Here is a 21498-nt window from a genome sequence, read left to right on the forward strand (position 1 = left end):
GGTGCTCAGCACCCCCTCTCCCCTCTCCTGTGTGGCAGACAACAGGGCTGCACGGACCACCCTCCTTAGAAGACAGACCAGGAGTTGCCTGGTGGCCCAGTGGTAGGATTCCATAGCTGGTCGGGGAACCAGGATCCTGCAAGCTGCCGTATGGCATGGCCAAAAAAAAAAAAAAAAAACCAAGACTGCAAAATGGGTATTTTTCCCTCCAGTACTGACTGTGTTCTCCATAGCAATCACTGGTTCAGCAGATGCCGAGTACCTTCTCGGGGCCAGGCCCTGCTCTGCTGCAGCAGCAGTGAGTGAACAGACAGATAAGATGCACACCTGTGAGCTGGGCACAAGAGCTCCGTGTGGGAAAAATAAAGCCAGGAGTGGATGCATTGGGAAGATCCCCTGGAGGAGGGCATGGCAACCTACTCCATTATTCTTGCCTGGAGAATCTCTGTGGACAGAGGAGGTTGGGGGGCTACAGTCCATGGGATCACAAAGTCCGACATGACTGAGCGACTTTAGAAGATTGCTCTCCAAATTCTCAGAAGGTCTCAAAAAGTAGACCTTTTGCGTGTCTACTGAACTTGAAACGCAAAGAAATGAAAAGACAGTCTACATGCGGTTGATTATTACCTGTTGCGAAGGTTGAGTTGAAACCGAGTTTTAATTTTTAATGTTTTTCTTCATTAACCTGACTGCTAGCAAGAAGGTAACATTTGAACAGGGACAAAAGAGATGAGCATGTGAAACCATGGTTGGTGAAGAAAGTGTGACCAACAGAAGGAACAGCAGGTACAAAGGCCTCGGTTTCCCTGAGCTCCTAGCTCTCTGAATTCAGAGAGAGCTCTGAATCCCTGCCTCCTCCAGAGTATCTTCACAACCCAGGGATCGAACCCAGGTTTCCCGTATTGCAGGCAGTCTTTACCATCTCAACTACTAGGGAAGCCCAAAAGGTAACACATTTATGAATTTGGAGAGCAGTCTTCCAAAGTTGGCCAGACTCTGAATTCAGAGAGCTAGGAGCTCAGGGAAGCCACTCTCAGGACAGACCTGAGAAGCCAGTCACAATCAGCAAAGAGCTATGCAGAGTCCCTGGATATTGAGCAAAGGGCTCCGGACAAACTGAGAAGTGTTTGTTCCATACTACATACAGAACCTTGGTGAGAACAGAGACTTGGTGTTAGAGCTAGGGCGCCACCCCCACCCCCACCCCACGCCTCGAGGGCTGGCTTCATTAGGTCAGCAGTAGCCCTGCATGTCCCAGTGGTAGCCCATGTGACTTAGAGGTAAATGATCCGCCTGCTAATGCAGGAGATGCAGGAGACACAGATTTGATCCCTAGAACAGGAAGATCCCCTGCAGAAGGAAATGGCAGCCCACTCCAATATTCTTGCCTAGGTAATCCCATGGACAGAGGAGCCTCGCAGGCTGCATGCAGTCAGTGGGGTTGCAAAGAGGCAGACACACCCCACTGGCTGGGAGTGGAGGAGCTTTTCCTCCTAGATTCTGCAGTAACGTTTACCTTACCTTCCTGCTTCCACAGCTCCAGGGAGCAGGGGGAGGGTCAGGGCTGGTGTAGGTGCTCCGGGGGGGTCACACCTTCTAAAACTCAGATAGAGGGGGCTCTGCCACTCGGTGTAAAAGCCTTGGTCTCCCTCCAGCCCCAGGAGGCGTAGGAGCTACTCTGTGGAGGCTCTCTCTCCTAGCAGGCTCTGGTCCTCAGCTTCCTGGCAGGTCAACCATGATGAGTCCCCGTCAGAGACAAGGAAGCGGGGCCTGGAGACACACGTGCAGAGCAGGGGTCTCCTCCCAGTTCACTCGTCTGAAGAGCTGTGGTTCCATCCAGTCCCCCACACCACCGAGCCCCACAGCGTAGACCCCAGCCCCACTGAGTCAGCACCAGTGAGTTCAAGCTCACCGGGAGGCACTAAAAGAGCAGCATCAGCCCCGGGCCCTCGAAGCAGATCAACAAACACACTGACCTGAGTCGACCCTGGCTGCAAACCTACAAAAGCAAAGCGGTTTTCCTCAGCTCTGCATCCACCAGGTCCAGGCTGGAGAAATCCCGCCAGCGTCCTCGGCCTTCCTTTCAGCCTTTTAAGTTTCTGAGCTGCATGAGATAAAGGTCCTTTGACTGTGGCTGCCTAAGTCAGGCACTGGAGTGCTAAGTCACTTCAGTCATGTCCGACTTGTGAACCCGTGAGCTGCAGCCCCGGAGAAGGAAATGGCAACTCACTCCAGTTTTCTTGCCTGGAGAATCCCAGAAACAGAGGAGCCTAGTGGGCTGCTGTCTATGGGGTCTCACAGAGTCGGACACGACTGAAGCGACTTAGCAGCAGCAGCAGCAGAGCTGCAGCCCACGGGCTCCTCTGTCCATGGCATTCTCCAGGCAAGGATACTGGAGGGGGTTCCCATGCCCTCTTCCAGGGGAGCTTCCCGACCCAGGGATGGAACCCATGTCTCTTACGTCTCCTGCATTGGCAGGCGGGTTCCTTACCACTAGCACCGCCTGGGAGTTACACTAGAGCAGAACAAACAGCCCTACAGACATCCCGAGATCTGCTGTCTGGACTGAACTGACAATGACATTGGCTTCGGGTTTATGTTCTTTTGGACAGAATCCTCTCAGGTGATGGACAACATGACATCTTAGCCAAAGTCTCCAGCTGCTGTGCCAGAGACTGACACTGTCTGCGAGCACATCGCCGCGGTCCCCCGACCGAGGGAGATCTCCAGCATTCTCTCACACAAATCCATGACCAGGCTCCCCCTAGTTGCCCCCACACGTGCTGTTTCTAGCCAGGAAATCAGTGACCACACACGGCCTTCGCTTATTGTGTCATAAACGTTCTTACACTGCGGCATCTCCTTCCTTTTTTCTCATCACATTGCATTTGGGAAGAGTGCCTAACCTTGATCTGCAAGCCCCCGGGGGGACTGTGATTACCCTGGGGTTGGCCTAGCAGGGGTTGTGACCTTTCTGCTTGGTCTCAGGACCCCAAGGTGGGAAGACTCGCAGTCTGACACCCCTGACATTGCTGGCCAGATGAAGCCTCGAATGGATGGGCTAGCTGCTGTGACCTCCACTGTCGCCTTCCAGCTGATACAGTGCTAAGTCGCTTCAGTCGTATCCAACTCTGTGACATTGTGGACTGCAGCCCCCCAGACTCCTCTGTCCGTGGGATTCTCTAGGCAAGAATACTGAAGTGGGTTGCCATGCCCTCCTCCGGGGAGCTTCCCGACCCAGGGATTAAACCCATGTCTCTTGCATTTCCTGCATTAGCAGGCTGGTTCTCTACCACTGGGTCACCTGGGAAGCCAGCTGATACAGAGAGGTACCTTATTTTTTAACTCCAGGAAAGAGTGAGTCCCCTAACTGTGCCCAGAGCACAGACTTGTTTTCTCTGAGACCTGGGCCCCAGAGCAGCCCAGTGCGGGCACACAGTCTGGCCTGGTCCTGTCTCTCTGGGGAAGTAACCCAAGGAGTCTAGTTCTCACCTGGCCAGGTGCTGAGCCAGGCACCCAGGGGACATGGCAGACATCAACAGGGCATTATCTCCCCAAGAGGTCGTGCCTCTCACACACAGATCATCATCTGACTTGCATCTCTAAGCTGTGGACATACCTAGGACCTCAGAGGTCCGTGAATCCTGGTTTAGCACAGAGGGCGGCAGGCCTGGTCGTGGCTGGGTTGTGTAAGGAGTCGACAGAACCCTAGAATAAATTTGATTATGTTACCAACACCCCGACTGAATATCACTTTTCTGTAAATGAAACATAACCCAAGTCAAGTTTTTGTTTAAAAACACAGTGGGGGAATTCCCTGGTGGTCTAGTGGTTAGGACTCCACGTGTTCACTTCTGAGGGTCCAGGTTCAATCCCTGGTCAGGGAACTAAGATCCTATAAGCCACACAGCATGGCCAAAAAAGAGAAAAGAAGAAACAGAAACACATATAGATGCAGAGAAGTGATGAGACTTAGCTGTGTTTTCTGAACCTTCAGAGCTTGGTCTGCACACCGTGGTATAAGCCTTCTGTAGTGACCCTGCCGGGGGATCAGACAGGTGAGAGAAGGCCACCACTCCCCCAGGCAGTGCTCTCTCGCTAGAGAAAGGGCCCTGCAGAAGATGGCAAAGGGGTGGACCCTCTGTCTCCACTGGGACCACCTTTCCCTTCCTTCTCAGAGGACTAGGAGCCCGGTGGCAGGCAGTCCTGTCCTTACATGACTTACAAAATGGATTGGCCTTTCAACTGGGCACCATCGGCTCCCAATCTGGCTGAGGAGCTGACCCAAGGTCACCCTGGGAGCTTTTGTGGGATAAAAATCCATGTTTTATGGCAAGACAAGAAAAATTTAAACATAAAAGTTCTTCTCTGCCCTCTGGCCTCCTCCGTCCCCCACACTGTGCTTCCTGTTTTAGGCATCGACCAAATCTCCCCATTGGCAGGAACACCTGCTCAGCCAGGAAGAGCAACGTTCTCGAAGCATCCACAGAACAGTCCTTAAAGATCGCATCCCTTCTGGATCTGCTCAGGGGTCACGGGACCCACCGCGATGCCACTCAGACCTGAATTTTTAATCTGTCAATGATACATCCCTTGATGTGCAGCCTCTGTCTCAAAAACTGTATCTGCCTATGCCTTGACTTCTGGCTGGTGCAGCGGTCTTTAGAGATTCCTCATGTTGACTTAAAAAGATGCACAACGTGAGAGTTTGAGTTCACTTGTATTTGGGGCAAAAGAAGGGGACTGCAGCCCGGGAAACAGGGCCTCAGATAGCTCTGAGAGACTGCTCCAAAGAGGCAGGGGCGGCTAGGGTGGGGGGAGGTCAGTATATATGTGATTCTGGTGAAGAGGGAATACATGCAACCCAGCACACATCTTTCCAGAAGGTTTCTGCTAGTCACGAGGAACAGTCGTCACCATGAAGGATTTTAGAGCTCTCCTAGATATGAGGAGATCAAAGAATTGGGCTTATAAAATTGGCTCCTAAAAATATCTACCTGAGCTCTGTCCTGCCAGAGCACAGAGGGCCTCACTTCTGCTCCCCACCCTGAACTCCTCTCAGGTGATATTGAAAGTCGGCATCTGCAGCACCACGTGGTTTAATCCTTGTAGATGGCAAGTGCAATGTGTAGTTGACACTGAGATGCTCTTCCCAGGTTACAGCCCTCACATCTGGCTTGAGTAAAATTTCCCATTTCTTTCTCAGATCAGCTGATTTATTTTTTGTTAACAGGCTAGAGGAGAAGTGACAGGCAAGGGGCCTCCAGAGCGGGGGTCCCCTTCAGGGACACAAGTTTACGCACCATGGTGCCCTCTGACCCCCTCTGGGAACAGCCACCTGGAGAGGGATATCCCCATGCTGCCCACTCGGACGGGCCTGGCTGCCTGGGGGCTGGTGGGGACCGGCCCTTGCAGGGAAGTGGAGGAGCGGCTTGCTCCAGGTGGGGCCTGTGGTGGGGGGTGGACTCTGGCTGACTCAGCCCCGCCCCCTCTGCAGTTCTGACTACCTTGTCCCTTTTATGAAGCCGCTCTCGCTGAGGCCCGAGCTCAGCCCGTGGATGTGAGAGACACAGGGGCCTACGTTCTGACTCAGTTCAGCCTCGTGTTTGTCAGACGCCCGAACAGCCCTTTGTTCCCAGGACCCACGGCCTCTGCAATCGGTCCTGGCTTTAGTCACAGCCGGCTGACTAAGGCTTCAGACCGCCCATCTGGAATTCCTATCAGTACTTCCTGAGCTCAGTTTTAAGAAGAAATGTTGAAACGGACAGCTCCTGGGCTGCCGGCCTGTTTTACGGGCACCTTCCTTCTGCGCCGCTGATGCTTCTACTGCACCCAAGACCTGCACCGAGGCTCGCCCTGACCGTGACGCTGAAAAGGCAGTAGATTCTAGCTCAGACTTACTCCAGTAACTGACTTCCTGTTCATGAGAGGAGACACTGGAGCAATTCTGGAAATGCAGTTTGTTTTTAACACAGTAGAGCCGGCAACGGTTATCTTAAATGATGGGTGGGTGAAGACGTGCTGAAATCTGCCAATAAAATTGTGGCAGAGAATGGAGGTGAGACCCGACAGGACTTGGGTGTTGTGCGCGAGTTTTTCCCAAGGTGCTGGACAGACTCCCCTTCTTTGCCTTCAGAGCTGCTGACCTCCCCACCTTCTATCACAGCCCTACCTACCCTATTCTAACCACACAGCTTCCCTTCTGTTCCCCAAACATGCTCTGCTCTGTACCCACCTGGTTTATGGGGAGCCCTTGGCTAGAAAGCCTTCCCGCCCTTCCTGGCCAGTTCTGAATCCCAGGACCACATGGGAATGCACGGTGAGCTACCTGGGCACCTCCCAGCTGAGCATCCTGTGAACTGTCCAGATAGATGCATCTCAGATGACATTTGTGAGCCCCGAGAGCCCGTGGAGTTAACCTGGGCGTGTGTCCAGCATTCGGATCTTCCATTTCATCCCCTGTATTATTAACCCTATGTTGTACATTGAATTGTGTCCCCAAAATGAGGCTGAAGTCCTGACCCCAGCACCCATGTATGTGACCTGATGTGGAAACAAGGTCTTTGCCAACAATCAAGGTAAGATGAAGTTGTTAGAGTGGACCCTGCTCCATCATGGCTATGTCCTTATAAAGGGGGGACATTTGGACCCAGACAAGGCACGTGCGGAGATACCAGGTGCCGTGCAAAACGAAGGCAGTGATCAGAGTGATGCTTCTAGAAGCCAAAGAACTCCTGCAGGTTGCCCGCACAACACCAGAAGCCTGGAACAAATTCTCCCTGAGTCCTCGGAAGGAACCAGCCCTGCCCTCACCTTGAACCTGGACATCTAGCCCCCAGACTACGAGAGAAAAAATCTCTGCTGTCAGCCACCCGGCTTGTAGCACTTCGTCATAACAGCCTGCAAAACTACAGGCCTCACTTTTACAAATGAGGAGACTGAGGCAGAGGAGGTGATAGAAGCTATTAGGTGGTGTGGCTGGTTTTGAACCCAGACTATGGCATAACTGTCTGTTGGCTTTCCGTCTTAATGGAGATTTGCTGAAATGTATCAGAACAAATTGCATTGCATTTGGGATGGAGCCAAATTCAGGAGGTGAGCTTCTTAGGATCTTGTGTCTGATGGGTAGTTATTTCTGAATAAAATATCTCCCTCATCAGACCAAGGCCTCCTTATGACAAAACCTGAACACCTCCCTCCGGAAACGAACCTGCAACGTTCACATATTTTTATGCCCTGACTATAATATAAAGGAGAAATACATTTATAATTAGATCAACTTCTTTCAACACATGCACGCCTAAGTGAGGGCCAGGCGTGGGCTGACACAAAGAGCCATGAAAACAAATGATTATATGGGGCTTCCCTGGTGGTCTCGTGGTTAAGAAGCCACTTTGCAATGCAAGGAACACCAGTTCCATCCCTGATCCCGGAAGACCCCACATGCCTCGGAGCAAGTGAGCTCATACACCACAACTACTGAGCCTGTGCTCTAGAGCCCAGGAGCTAGAATTACTGAGGCCCGTGTACGCAGAGCCCACGCTCCCCCACAAGAGAAGCCACCGCAATGAGAATCTCGTGTACTGAAACAAAGAGTAGCCCCTGCTTGCCGCAAGTAGAGAAAGCCTGCGTGCAGCAACAAAGACTCAGCACAACCAAAACATAAAGACGAAGAATAATGATTACAAAACCCAGAAACATGGATGCACAGAATCGGCCACACAAGTCCCATCTGATGTTGCCATTGGAAACAGGATTTTATGAAATGGTGAGCAACTCTAGGTAAAGGTCAGAACAAAGCAAAGTGTAATCTTCTGTCAATTGGCATGGCATTTGCACTCCTGGAAAATAATGTTAACACCATGCCAAAATGTCTCCATGTTTATATTGGTCAGCTTGGGAAGCCAGAACAGAATACCACAAACAGGGTGTCTATAAACCACAAAGGCTTACATCTCACAGTTCTGGAGGCTGGATGTCTAGGGTCAGGATGCCACCACATACAGGCTCTGGGCGAGCCCCTCCTCCTGGCTTGTGGATAGTCATCCTCTCCTGGTAGAGGGAGCGGGGACAAGAGCACTAATGCCATAGGATCAGGGGCCCCGCCCTTATGATCTCACTTAATCTTACTGTCTCAGTCCAAATACAGAACACTGGGGTTTCAGCACCTCCACATATGGATCTGAGGGACACCGTTCCGTCCACAGCTGTGCTTAGGTATAAAACACATTTAGGATCTAGGCTGTGCGCACATGTGTGTGTGCTAAGTCACTTCAGCTGTGTCCAACTCTTTGCGATCCTATGGGCTGTAGCCCACCAGGCTCCTCTGTCCATGGGATTCTCCAGGCAAGAGTACTGGAGTGGGTTGCCATTTCCTTCTCCAGGGGATCTTCCTGACCCAGAGATTGAACCCAGGTCTCCCACATTGCAGGCAGATTCTTTACCAACTGAGCCACAAGGGAAGCCCAAGAATACTGGAGGGGGTAGTCTATCCCTCCTCCAGCGGATCTTCCTAACCCAGGAATCGAGTTGGGGTCTCCCTCATTGCAGGGGGATTCTTTACCGGCTAAGGCACCAGGGAAGTCCCAGGATCTAGGTTATGGTCAAAATTAAAAGTTATTTGCAGACTTGAAAGCGTGCCAGGGTCTTCTGTGTGTTTTGAGACTTCCCTTCATTTTACTAGGTGGAAGCCCCCAAGATGGGGCTGAGCACCACTGTCCACAGGAAGTCAAAGAAGACCCTCTGTTGGGGTGGCTGGGATGGGGAGGATTTTTCTAGGGGGGACCTAGGGATAGTTCCTATTTGTCCTGCCTGGGGATCACTGTGTTTCTTCACTTGATCAGTTGTTGTCTTTTGGAAGCGTCTCAGCTGTTCCCTCCTCTCCAAGTGGGACTCTTAACTCATGCGCTAGGCTTATTACTTTCCACATGCCATTTAACCTCCTCCTTTTTAAAAGCTCTATTTTCTCTGTATGCTTGGCGTGGACGTTTCTTGCTAATCTGTCCTTCAGTTCATTCATCCTACCCATGTCTAATCCCCCGACAAACCCATTGCTGAATTCATTTCAGATGTTGCCTTTTTCGCATGATTGTCAGACATAGCTGGTGGGCATTTCCTTGACACACATTTATACAAGTGTGGTATGGCAATATCCATCCAGAATCTCAGATATATGCATGCCCTCTAACCCCAAAATCTTATTGCCAGAAATTTGACATCAGATAATACTTAGGAGTATGTGCAAGGCTGTGCAGTTTGCACTCCTGGAGCTGTTCTCGTGTAGGGGCTGAGTCTACAGTTGCCATGCTGGTGAAACTTGGGTGAAGCCAGAATTGGCCTGGGAGCTCCATGAAGGCTGTCCATCCAGTGTTGGGGATGGGGGCATTAGTGCTCTGGTTGATGGCCAGAGAAATGTCTGACTTGTGTTTCCAGGTCATATTGCTCAGAAAAATTGTCTGTGGTTGTGAGAGACTGGCTGTTCATCTGTACTCCCCTTGGGCAAACGGCGGAAAGGAGAGGAGCTGAGGATCGGGGGGTGGCACCGAGCCCCACCCCAGACCACCAGCCACACCCACACCCACTGCCTTTACTATTTTTTTTAAACTGAGGTATAGTTGATTTATAATGTTAATTTCTGCTGTACAACAAAGTGATTAATACATATTCACACATTAAAAGTGAATTAGTTCTGTGTGAAAGTGAAAGTTGCTCAGTCGTGTCTGACTCTTGGTGACCCCATGGCCTATACAGTCCATGGAATTCTCCAGGCCAGAATACTGGAGTGGGTAGCTTTTCCCTTCTCCAGGGGATCTTCCCAACCCAGGGATCGAACCCAGGTCTCCTGAATTACAGGCGGATTCTTTACCAGCTGAGCCACAAGGGAAGCCCACTTGGTTTTTATATATATATATATATATATATATATATATATATATATATAACTTCTTCTTTACGGTTTATTCCAGGATATTGAATGTAGTTCTCTTGCGATACAGTAGGACCTTGTTTACCCACCCTATGTATACTAGTGTGCATCTACTAATGCCAAACTCCAAGTCCATCCCTCCCTCACCCCCTCCCACTTGGCAACCACGAATCTGTTCTCTATGTCTGTGATTCTGTTGCTGCTTCATAGATGTGTTCATTTACACCATATTTTAGATTCTACATATAAGTGATATCATGTGGTATTTGTTTTTCTCTTATTTCACTTAATATGATAATCTCTAGGTCCATCCATGTTGCTGCAAATGGTATTATTATTATTTTTTTTATGGCTGAGTAGAACCCCCCTTTGGAGAAGGCAATGGCACCCTACTCCAGTACTCTTGCCTGGAGAATCCCATGGACGGAGGAGCCTGGTGGGCTGCAGTCCACGGGGTGGCTAGGAGTCGGATACGACTAAGTGACTTCACTTTCACTTTTCACTTTCATGCATTGGAGAAGGAAATGACAACCCACTCCAGTGTTCTTGCCTGGAGAATCCCAGGGACGGGGAAGCCTGGTGGGCTGCCGTCTATGGGGTCGCACAGAGTCGGACACAACTGAAATGACTTAGCAGTACCCCTCTTCAGAGAAGGCAATGGCACCCCACTCCAGTCCTCTTGCCTGAAGAATTCCATGGACGGAGGAGCCTGGTAGGTTGCTGTCTATGGGGCCGCACAGAGTCGGACACGACTGAAGCGACTTAGAAGCAGCAGCAGCAGCACAGCACAGCATATTCCACTGGGCTTCCCTGGTGGCTCAGTGGTAGAGAACCCACCTGCCAGTGCAGGAGATGTGGGTTCAATCCCTGCTCCAGGAAGATCACCTGGGGTAGGAAATGGAAACCCACTCCAATATTCTTACCTGGAGAACCCCATGGACAGAGGAACCTGGTGGGCTACACAGTCCATGGGATCACAGAGTTGGATACAACTTAGTGACTGAACAGCAAACATTCCATTATATTTTGTGCGACATTTCCTTTACCCACTCATCTGTCAATGGACATTTAGGCTGTTTCCATGTGTTGCCTTTCCTTTTGTTAATGGGTGCTTTCACTCGCTTTTCTTTGGCTGAGCACTTGTAGTTGAACTCATGTAGCTTAAACAAAACTATTCTTGTGAAACAGTAGCAACTTAAACTTGTGAAACAGTAACAACTTAAACACCCATTAACTGAAACTAGGATGTGCTGAAGAAAAAAACTAAATATTCATCCATTCAAGTAAAATATAGTCATAAGAAATGATGATATAAAATAATTATTGATATGGAAAGATGCACACCACCAGACATGAGTTTGAGCAGGGTCCGGGAGTTGGTGATGGACAAGAAAGCCTGGCATGCAGCAGTCCATGGGGTCGCAAAGAGTTGAACACGACTGAGTGACTGAACTGAACTCATACATCAGTGAAAATGGCAGGGTATAAAATAGCAGGAGACGGACTTCCCTGGTGGTCCAGTGGCTAAGAAAATTCTGCACTCCCAGTGCTAGAGGCCCAGGTTGGATCCCTGGTCAGGGAACTGGATCCCACATGCTATAGCTAAGGATTCACATGCAGCAGCTAAATATGCCACATGCCACAACTAAGACCCGGCACAGCCAAAAATAAAGAGTAAATATTTTAAAAATAGCACAAGAGATCTGACTCTTCCACCCTCTTTTTTTTTTTTTTTGCCACACCTCAAGGCACTTGGGATTTCAGTCCCTGACCAGGGATTGAACCCAGGCCCTGGCAGTGGGAGAGCAGAGTCCTAACCACTAGTCCACCAGGGAATCCTCCGACTTCTACTCTTAAAAAAAAGGAAAAAACCCATAAAAAATCTAGATTTACATCAAAATATTATCAATGGGTCATAGAATTGCACACAATTTTTATTTGTAAGCTTGTGTTATTTTAATTCATAGAGCTTGTTTGCTTAGAATAGTTCTGACAGTAGAGAGAATTTCTCCATACTCCCTTGCACATACAGTTCAGTTCAGTTGCTCATTCGTGTCCGACTCTTTGCAACCCCATGAATCGCAGTACGCCAGGCCTCCCTGTCCATCACCAACTCCCGGAGTTCACCCAAACTCACGTGCATCGAGTTGGTGATGCCATCCAGCCATCTCATCCTCTGTCGTCTCCTTCTCCTCCTGCCCCCGATCCCTTCCAGCATCAGGGGCTTTTCCAATGAGTTAACTCTTCGCATCAGGTGGCCAAAGTATTGGAGTTTCAGCTTCAGTATCAGTGCTCCCAATGAACACCCAGGACTGGTCTCTTTAGGATGGACTGGTTGGATCTCCTTGCAGTCCAAGGGACCCTCAAGAGTCTTCTCTAGCACCACGTTCAAAAGCATCAATTCTTCGGCGCTCAGCTTTCTTCACAGTCCAACTCTCACATCCATACATGACCACTGGAAAAACCAAGGGTTCCCCTATTATTAACCTCTGGAATTAGTGTAGCACTTTGTTACAATTAATGAACCAGGGTTATAACATTGTTATTAACTAAGTTCTTGGTTTACAATAGGGTTCACTCTTGGTGTTGGACATTCAGTGGACTGCAACACATTTGTGATGATACAGTACTGATAGTCTCTTACAGGGTAGTTTCTCTGCCCTAAAACTGCCCTGTGTTCTGCCTATTCATCCCTCCCCCTTCCCACCCTTGGCCGACTTTTTCTTACTACCCTGTAGTTTTACCGTTGCCAGAACATCATTTAGTTAGAATCGTACAGTTTGTAGATTTTCAGATTGGCTCTTCCACTTAGCAACGTGCATTTAAGTTTCCTCTGTGTTTTTTTGTTTAACTTCTGAATAACAGCCCATTCTATGGACTGACCTCACTTTGTTTACCCATTCATCTACTGTGGGTGTCTTGGTTGTTCCCATTGCTGACAACTGGAATAATAATTGGAATAAAGCTGTTATGAATGTCTGTGTACAAGTTTTTGTGTGAATATAAGTTTTCCACTTCCTAGGTAAGTATCAAGGAATGCGATTACTACATTATATGGTAAAACTATGTGTAGTTTTATTAAGCTTTATTAGCCAAACTGTGTTCCAAAGTGACTATACCGTTTTAATTCCCACCAGCAATGAATGAGCTCCTATTGCTCCACACCCTCATCAGCATTTGGTATTGTCAAGGTTCCAGGCTTTAGCTGTCTTAATAGGAGATATTGTTTTCATTTGTGGTCCCTGATGATGTACAATGTTGAGAAATTTTCACATGCTTATCTTCATATCTTCTTTGGTGAGGTGTCTGTTCAGATCTTTGCTGCTGCTGCTAAGTCGTTTCAGTCGTGTCCGACTCTGTGCGACCCCAGAGACAGCAGCCCACCAGGCTCCCCCGTCCTGGGATTCTCCAGGCAAGAACACTGGAGTGGGTTGCCATTTCCTTCTCCAATGCATGAAAGTGAAAAGAGAAAGTGAAGTCGCTCAGTCGTCTCTGACTCTTAGCGACCCCATGGACTGCAGCCCGCCAGGCTCCTCCGTCCACTTTGATCCATTTTTAATTGAAGTGTTTATTTTCTTATTGAGTTTCAAAACTTCTTTGTGTATTTTGGACGCTGGTTCTTTATCAATGTTTCATAAGATGTGAAGATGTTATTTGGTGGTGGACACAACACGATGACACTCACACAAATGAAAGGCAGGGCTCTGTTGCTCAGAGCTGCACACAAGAGGCAGCTGCCCTGCAGGGCCACACAGACAATGCGCCTGAGACGTCAGTAGGCTGATGTGACCGAGGAGGGACTCGACAAACTTGAAGATATGTCAGTAGAGACCAACTCAAATGCATAGAGAAAAAGGAATGAAAGACACTGGACAGAAGAGCCAAGACCTGTAGGACGACTGTGTACATACTGTGGAAACTGTTGGTTTAGTCGTGTCCAACTCTTTCGGCCCCATGGACTGTAGTCTGCCAGGCTCCTCTGTCTATGGGATTCTCCAGAAAAGAATACTGGAGTGGGCTGCCATTTCCTCCTCTAGGGGATCATCCTGACCCAGAAATTGAATCCAGGTCTCCTGCATTGCAGGCAGATTCTTTATGGACTGAGCTATGAGGAAAGCCCATATATGGAAACACCAGGAGACGAAAGAAACAGATGAAATGACTGAAATAACGGTGGCTGGTAACTTTCTAAAATCAACAACAGACATCAAACCATAATCCAAGAAGCTAAGAGAACACCAAACAGGATAAATGCCAAAAAACCTCTATACCCAGCATATCATATTCAAACTGCAGGAGATCAAAGACAGAGAAAACCTTAAAGAGGACAGAGGAAGAAACCACCTTACCTATGGAGGCACACAAACTGGGATTACATCTGCGTGTCCTCAGAAACCACGGGAACAGGGGGGTGGAATGAAATAGTCACTGTGCTCAAAGAAAAACCACCAAAGAGATCCATATCCGGTGAAATAAACAAAACCTGGGGGCATTTGTTGCCGGTAGACCTGCCTTGCAAGAAATGTTATTTATTTATGCATGTATTTCTTTTTGGCTGTGCTGGGTCTTCCTTGCTGTGAGAGCTTTTCTCTAGTTGCAATGAGCCAGGAGCTACTCTCTGGTTGCGGTGCATCGGCTTCTCGTTGCGGTGGCTTCTCTCGTGGCACACAGGCTCTAGAGCACAGGCTCAGCAGTCGTGATCCATCGGCTTAGTTGCGCCTCAGCATGTGGGATCTTCCCAGATCAAGAATTGAACCCTTGTCTCTTGCACTGGCAGGTGGATTCTTTACCACTGAGCCACCAGGGAAGCCCAAGAAATGTTAAGGGAAGGCCCTGGGTATCAGCTCAGAAGCATTTCTGGATCTTTTCTTCCTCTTCTCACCTGAGTCAGCAAGCTGGGGGGCTGCCCTCCCTGTCAGTCAGGCAGGCACAAGAAAATAAAAGAGAAAGAAAACATTGTTTTAAAAGAATGACCTCCCCTGTGTATCTATTTTCTTCTGTATTTCTCTTTGAAGCATTCAGTTTTCTTCTTTTTGTTTTGCTTTGAATGTCATTTTCTTAAAATTTTTAAAAACCAACTTTATTCAGATTTTAAAAAATTTTATTTATTTATTTGGCTGCTGTGGGTCTTAGCTGTGGCATGCAGGATCTTCTCAGTTGCAGCATGTGGGATCTAGTTCCTTGATCAAGGATTGAACCCAGGCCCCTTGCACTGGGAGCGCAGAGTCTTAGCCATTGAACCACTGGTAAAGTCTCTAAAAACAATTATTGAAATATTCACATGATAGAGTTCACCCGTTTAAAATGCACATTTTGATAATTTTTAGTACATTCATAGAACCATGCAATCTTAGAATAACCCAATTTTAGAAATTTTTGGCATAACCCTCTGAAATCCTGTCCTTATTTGTCATCACTCCCATTCTCTGCCCAAACCCCAGCCATGAGCAACCACTCATCTGCTTGGGGTCTCTAAGGACCCGTGGATTTGCCCATTCTGGATGTTTCATAGGACTGCAGTCCCGTAGTGACAGGCATCGGTGTTGTCTGGGGAACAAAACCATCTGCTTCCTGCCTGCTCAGTCTGCTCTGAGGGGCAGCACCTGGCTGGCCCAGCTCTGTCTTGGCATGATCCTCACCCAGAGGCATGGTGGCTTGCACACAGCTGCTGAGCTCCTGGTTCCTCCTGGACGGTGCCCAGCCAAGCCTGAGAGTCCTGCTCACAGACATGTGGGTCACAGGGGCACCACCAGGTGCTGCCTGCTAATGAGGACAGCCTGCCCGGGAAGCTGTGAGGGTGCCCTGGAGAGCCAGACAGCAGGAGAGTCAGCAGAGGTCAGGGGAGGAAGGTGGAAGGCCAGCGGAGGCCAGGCTGAAGCATCCTCTGAGAGAGGCGGGAAGAAGGTGGGGAAGCCGAAGGGAGGGAGGTTGGGGATGCAGCTCCCATGATAACATCTGGGTGCCCCTCTGTCCTGGGGCCTCACAGGAGAGAGACCCTCTGGGGACTGGCTGCCCAAGAGGAGCAGGCATGACTTTGCCTGGTCCAAGCACCAGGCCACCCCAACTGGGAGCTTCTGGTTGGCATGGTGTCCTGGCCCCACTCCACCTGTCCAGCACCTAGATAAACCAGAACCCTGTTCTTAGTGAACATTATGTTTTACCACCCTTGGCTTGTCACTGTGTTTGTTTCACTAAAATCTGATGTATCAGCTCCTAGAGTAGGGAATTTGCCTTCATGCTGTTTGATAATGCATTGAGCTTGCTTGCCCATTTTTTCCTATGGTAAAATATACAAAATATAAGTTTGTCACTTGTAAGTGTTCAACTCAGTGGTATTAAATACAGTCATAATGCTGTGCAGACATCACCACGGTTCCTCTCCCTACCTCTTTTCATCTTTTGTTTTTCAGCATTTAATTTTTGGCTGCAGAGTCTCATTTGCAGCATGTGGGATCTCTTCGTTGAGGTGGGAGGGCTTTGCTCTAGGTGTGGCACACTGGCCTAGTTGCTCTACGGCATGTGGGATCTTGGTTCCCCAACCAAGGATCAAACCCAGGTCCTCTGCACTGGAAGGCAGATTCTTAATCAAGGGGTCACTAGGGAAGTCCCAATGCTTTTCACTTTGCAAACTGGAAACTCTATACCCATTAAATACTAACTCTCCATTCCCATCCACTTAGGTCCTGGCACCCACTGATCTGCTTTCTGTCTCTATGATTTTGACTAATCTCAGTACCTCATGTAAGTGGACTCACATAGTATTTGTCCTTTTGTGGCTGGTTTATATCACTGAGCATAATGTTCTCAAGGTTCATCCATGTTGTACATATCAGGATTTCCTTCCTTCTTAAGGCTGAATAACATTGCATTCCATGTATACACCACATTTAGTTTATACAGTCATGCTTTCATGGATGTTTCCACTCTTTTGTTTTTGTTTAAACACTAAGTCCTGTCTGATTCTTCACAACCCATGGACTGCAGCACACCAGGCTTCCCTGTCCATCACCATCTCCCAGAGTTGGCTCAAACTCATGGCCATAGAGTCAGTGATGCCATCCAACCTTTTCATCCTCTATTGCCCTCTTCTCCTCCTGCTCTCAATCTTTTCCAGCATCAGGGTCTTTTCTAATAAGTTGGCTCTTCACATCAGGTGGCCAAAGTATTGGAGCTTCAGCTTCAGCATCAGTCCTTCCAATGAATATTCAGGGTTGATTTCCTATAGGGTGAGCTTCCCTGGTGGCTCAGCTGGGAAAGAATCTGCCTGCAATGCAGGAGACCTGGGTTTGATCTTTGGGTTGGGAAGATTCCCTGGAGAAGAGAATGGCTACCCATTCCAGTAATCTGGCCTGGAGAATTCCATGGACTATTCATGGTGTTGCAAAGAGTCAGACATGACTGAGCGACTTTCACTTTCTTTTCCTTTAGGATTGACTAGTTTGATCTCCTTGCAGTCCAAGGGACTCTCAAGAGTCTTCTCCAGCATCAGTTCTTTGGCGCTCATCCTTCTTTATGGTCCAACTCTCACATCTGTACATGACTACTGGAAAAACCATAGCTTTGGCAATATGGACCTTTGTCGGACCTTTTCCACTTTTGGCTATTGTAAATAGTGCCGGCATGGAATATAAGTGTGCAAATACCTGTTTGAGTCTCTGCTTTTAGTTCTTTGGGGCATGTACCCAGACATGGATTTGCTGGTCATCTGGTAATCCTATGTTTAATTTTTTGAGACTTGCATTTGTTATTACCAGCTGATTGATTTACCCACCCTTCCCTCCATCTAACACCTGACTACTGCTGGCCAGGCACAGTACGGATACCAGGGTATAGGATAGCACTGGCCTCTGCCCTAATGGAGTTACAGTCTAGTGGGAAGAGCTGATTTTACTAACCAGCAGCATTTATTTGCCCCACATGTATAATCTCATGTGCTTGCATGTATGCTAAGTCGCTTCAGTCATGTCCAACTCTATGTGACCCCATGGACTGTAGCCTGCCAGGCTCCTCTGTCCGTAGGATTCTCCAGGCAAGAATACTGGAGTGGGTTGCCATTCCTTTCTCTAGAAGATCATCCCAACCCAGGGTCATCCCAACCGAGTCTCTTACGTCTCCTGTTGTATTGGCAGGCAGGCGGGTTCTTTACCTCTAGTGCCACCTGGGAAGCCAGTCAATATGTTGTGTTAGTTGGTTCAGTGGTGTCCCACTCTTTGTGACCCCATGGACTGTATCTCACCAGCCTCCTGTCCATGGGATTCTCCAGGCAAGAATACTGGAGTGAGTAGCTGTTCCCTCCCTCAGGGGATCTTCCAGACCCAGGGATCGAACCCAGGTCTCCTGCAATGCAGGCAGATTGTTTACTGTCTGAGATACCAGGGAAGCTCCGGCGAACGTGATTCCCCTGGAAATATGCCCTCGGGATGCTGTTATTACCCATGTTTTCCAGATGAGGCGCTGCTGAGCTGAGGGAGCATCTTGGCCAGCACAGTCCTTAATAAGCGCCCTTAAGTGTGTGCACCAGTAGCTCTCGTGGCCTCTCCTGCTGCATGCCCAGGTCTGGGTGAGCCCTGGGCTGAGGAGCACTGGCTCGTTTAGTGTGATTATCAGAAGCACCCAGAAGACCAATACATCTTTTTTTTAATTAATTAAATTTTATACATTCAGTTTTGGGTGTGCCCTAGCTTTCGCTACTTGCGGCGAGCAGAGGCCACTCTCTAGTTGTGGACCACCAGCTTCTGACTTTCATGGCTTCTCTGGTCATGGAGCAGGCCTCCAGGGCACTCGCGTTCAGTAGCTGTAGCACACAGGCTTAGTTGCCCTTCAGCGTGTGGAATCTTCCCAGACCAGGGATTGAACCCACGTCCTCTGCATTGGCAGGCAGTCCAGTGGTTACTGGACCACCAGGGAAGTCGCCTTATACCTGTTGATGACACATTCAAAATCATTCAAAAGCCTAAATGGGGTAACTTGGTTCAGGCATGCAGGATGGAGCCGGGTGGCCATGGTGGGTGTGGTTTCAGACACATTCCTGCATCACCAAGAACCTGTATTTTCTGAACGGGGTCAGACTTGGGGACACTGCAAACCATTTCCAAAACAGCATTTCCCAGCAGCTGCCAATGGCAACCTTGGGGTGTCAAACTCCCGCCCCCGCTTCTCAACTATATAATCCTTTCGAACCCCAACCAGTTCTTATTTAACAAGCACCCTTAGTTTCACCAGCTCCAGTCCCAGTTCTTGGCAAACAATTTTTGTAATCTTGCATTTTTTTTTTTTTTGACTTTTCTAAGTCTCCCATTGTATGGTCAGTCCCGCAGGACACAATTCAAGTGCTTCTTGAGTCTGTGTCTCCCAGGCTGCAGTCCCAACACACCCAAAGAAACGCCTCCTTATTTCAACCACGCGTCCATTCTTGGAATACTTGGTTAGCACTCTAAAAATTCAGCTTCTACAATTAGATCAATTCCTTTTAGTTGCATATATAGCTTCTATAAAACTCACCTTACACAAGTTCTTATCTAAAAATGTCTCCTGTTGGAATTCCCTGGTGGTCCAGTGGTTAGGATTCCAGGTTTCCATTGCAGGGGGCATAGATTTGGTCCCTGACCGGGGAACTAAGATCCTGCATGCCATGCAATGCACCCAGATAAAAATCTGTTTTTTGTTTTCCAGTCTTCAAGCATCCTTTAAAAAGATACTTAGTCCTGATAAGTCTGTGCTAAAAATATTAGTCACTAACAGGAGTGCCAATCACACTTTCCTAGAGTATAATTTGGCAAATATGTTAGGAATCTAATATAAACTATCTTTTTATCTGCCATTCCACTTCGAAGAATCTATGATAAGAAAGTAATCAGACAACAAGTTTCTACTGTAGAGCACAGGTGCCTATATTCAATACTCTGACAAACTATAATGGAAAATAATATGAGAAAGAATATATATACAGGTAAAGCGGGCTCTTAATTTTAGTTAAAAGATGCCTGCTCTTGGGAAGGAAACCTATGACAAACCTAGACAGCATTTTAAAAAGCAGAGACATTACTTTGCTAACAAAGGTCCATACAGTCAAAGCTATGGTTTTTTCAGCAGTTATGTATGGATGTGAGAGTTGGACCATAAAGAAAGCTGAGCACTGAAGAATCAATGCTTTCAAACTGTGCTACTGGAGAAGACTCCCGAAAGTCCCTTGGACTGCAAGGAAGTCAAACCAGTCTATCCTAAAGGAAATCAACCCTGAATATTCATTGGAAGGACTGATGCTGAAGCTGAAGCTCCAATACTTTGGCCACCTGATGCGAAGAACTGACTCACTGGAAAAGACCCTGATGCTGGGAAAGATTGAAGGCAGGAGGGGAAGGGGACGACAGAGAATGAGACGGTTGGATGGCATCACCAACTAGATGGACTTGAGTTTGAGCAAGTTCCAGGAGATGGTGAAGGACAAGGAAGACTGGCATGCTGCAGTCTATAGGGTAGCAAGGAGTTGGACATGACTTGGCAACTGCACAAGGACAAAAACAAGTCCAGTGAAATATTTTTAACACTGAGAAGCTGGAGACAGACTGACTATCAAATAATAGATGATTAAACAAATTCTTGTAACTCCATGTGATGAAAATAATGTTGTCATGAAATACCACGGAGAAATACTGGAGACAACCTTGAATGTATGAAAATACAATATAGTACATTAAATCCCAATGTTTAATGTGTCAAACATTAGTAAATTTCTTGAGCGCTGGCCATGTATCAGATACTTTCCAGGTATGGTGTAAAACCAGACAGATGGGCATAGAGTAAAGAAAGCCACACACTCTCGAGACACTGGGACTCTGACCAGTTTCTGTTTTCTTCTTAATGTTTGTAACCTCCCCCAGCTTTCCACAGCACTTATTTCTCTTACAACTAGAGACTCGGTGAATGATGTTTAAGAACCTCTGTGGGGCGCAGGGCAGGGAAAGAAAAGCAGTCTACAGTGAAGTCAAACCGCTGAGGACAGCAAGCCTTGCTTCCAGTTAGACGACAGGATGATCCAAATGCCCCACAAAAGATGGATTCAGTGAACGAGAATTCCCTCACGCTCTCTCTTCTCTTTAGTGAATCATTTGCCCCAAGAGCCCCCTTGAGGGTCTAAAATTCTTGGCTGTTGGCCCAGATTGTGAATCTGTTCTTCATCAGAGTATCACTGGAGAGAGAGGGAACGCTGGAGTGCAGGTGGGCTGGGAACAGAGGGTGAGGCTCGAGGTTATTTCTGTGGGTGGGGACGCCGAGCGGTGATGGCCCCTCACGGACATGCACTGGAAGTCAGCACACACGTCCATGAATGCTTGGCTGAAAACTCTCTGTGGCCTGCAGCTGTTTTGACCGGAGCCTCAGAGGCCATCACAAGGATCAGCTCAGTGACCCAAAGACAGCAAGGTGAGTTTCAAACCAGACAAGTGTGTTTGAGGATTAAAATGTCAATGGACACTGACAGCCCAGGAAAGAATCTAGGGCATTTTCTGGTGGCCCAAAGAGTTTATCTATTTATTTCCCTTTTTTTTTTTTTGGCTGAACTGGATCTTTCTTGT

The sequence above is a fragment of the Bos mutus genome, chromosome 1, assembly GCF_027580195.1.
Source record: "Bos mutus isolate GX-2022 chromosome 1, NWIPB_WYAK_1.1, whole genome shotgun sequence".
Taxonomy (NCBI): Eukaryota; Metazoa; Chordata; class Mammalia; order Artiodactyla; family Bovidae; genus Bos; species Bos mutus.